Source organism: Lathyrus oleraceus, chromosome 5 (genome assembly GCF_024323335.1).
Source record: "Lathyrus oleraceus cultivar Zhongwan6 chromosome 5, CAAS_Psat_ZW6_1.0, whole genome shotgun sequence".
NCBI lineage: Eukaryota > Viridiplantae > Streptophyta > Magnoliopsida > Fabales > Fabaceae > Lathyrus > Lathyrus oleraceus.
Genome location: NC_066583.1, coordinates 340,449,644 through 340,451,021, shown reverse-complemented (window position 1 = coordinate 340,451,021; position 1,378 = coordinate 340,449,644). Strand labels below are relative to the sequence as shown.

Below are 1,378 nucleotides of genomic sequence, written 5' to 3'. Positions count from 1 at the left end.
TGGTGGAGGTACATAAGGTTCCTTCTTTTCTACGGTTTCCTTATTACTCTCTTCCTTTTCCTTAGGTTCACTTTCTTCCTCAGTTGACTTTTTAGAGTTTTGGTTTTCTATCCTTCGGTCAGACGATCCTTCCACTTCCGTTCCACTTCTCAGTATAATTGCATGAGCGTGGCTTCTTGGGTTAGGTTGGGGTTGGCCAGGAAATGTACCAGTTGGGGCAGCAGTAGGCGCTTGTTGTTGAGCTACTTGTGATATTTGCGTTTCCAGCATTTTGTTATGAGTAGCCAGGGCATCTACTTTACTTGCTAGTTGTTTAATTTGTTCGCCAGTGTGTACATTCTGGTTTAAGAAATCTTTATTGGTTTGCTGTTGAGAAGCTATAAAGTTTTCCATCATGATTTCCAAGTTGGATTTCCTAGGGGCGTTATTGTTAGATGTAGATGGGGTCGGCTTCTGATATCCCGGAGGTATAGCTGGGGCTTGATTTGGAGATTGTCCAGGTGCGTATAGAGCATTATTACTCTTATATGAAAAATTGGGATGATTCTTCCAATTTGAGTTATAGGTGTGCGAGTAGGGGCTTCCTTGAGCATAGTTTACTTGCTCCGCTTGGATTCTTGTTAGGAGTTGACAATCTGCAGGAGTGTGACCTTGGATTCCACAGACTTCGCAATTCTGAGTTATGGCAACTACGGTGGCTGGAGGTGATACATTTAAACTTTCAATTTTCTGGACCAGAGCATCCACTTTTGCATTAACATGATCAAGGTTACTTATCTCGTACATGTCAGTTTTCGTTTGAGGTTTTTCCACCATTGTTCGTTCGCTTCCCCACTGATAGTGGTTTTAAGCCATGCTTTCGATAAGTTGGTAAGCGTCAGCATAAGGTTTGTTCATTAGTGCACCACCTGCGGCGGCATCTATTGTTAACTCGTGTTGTACAGGAGACCATTATAGAATGTATGAATTACTAACCAGTCTTCTAAACCATGGTGTGGACAAAGTCTCATCATGTCTTTGTATCTTTCCCATGCTTCGAAAAGAGACTCGTTATCTTTCTGTTTAAATCCATTTATTTGGGCTCTTAACATAGCTGTTTTGCTTGGCGGAAAATATCGAGCAAGAAAAACTTTCTTCAACTCGTTCCATGTGGTGACTGAGTTGGAAGGAAGAGATTGAAGCCATCTTCTAGCGCTATCTCTTAACGAGAAAGGAAAAAGACGAAGTCGAATTGCCTCTGAAGTGACACCATTAGCTTTAACAGTATCAGCGTATTGGACAAACACGGATAAATGAAGGTTTGGATCCTCGGTAGGATTTCCAGAGAATTGGTTCTGTTGCACTGCCTGCAACAGTGAAGGTTTGAGTTCAAAGTTGT

At 41.9% G+C, this 1,378-nt stretch overlaps 1 non-coding gene across 1 annotated transcript; it reads left to right on the top strand.

Annotated features, from left to right (window-relative positions):
- Positions 1-984: 984 nt before the first annotated feature.
- On the top strand, positions 985-1,091 carry LOC127088777 (small nucleolar RNA R71). The gene has a single exon (XR_007790594.1). It is a non-coding gene; the product is annotated as a small nucleolar RNA R71 (small nucleolar RNA).
- The last annotated feature ends 287 nt before the right edge of the window (positions 1,092-1,378 follow it).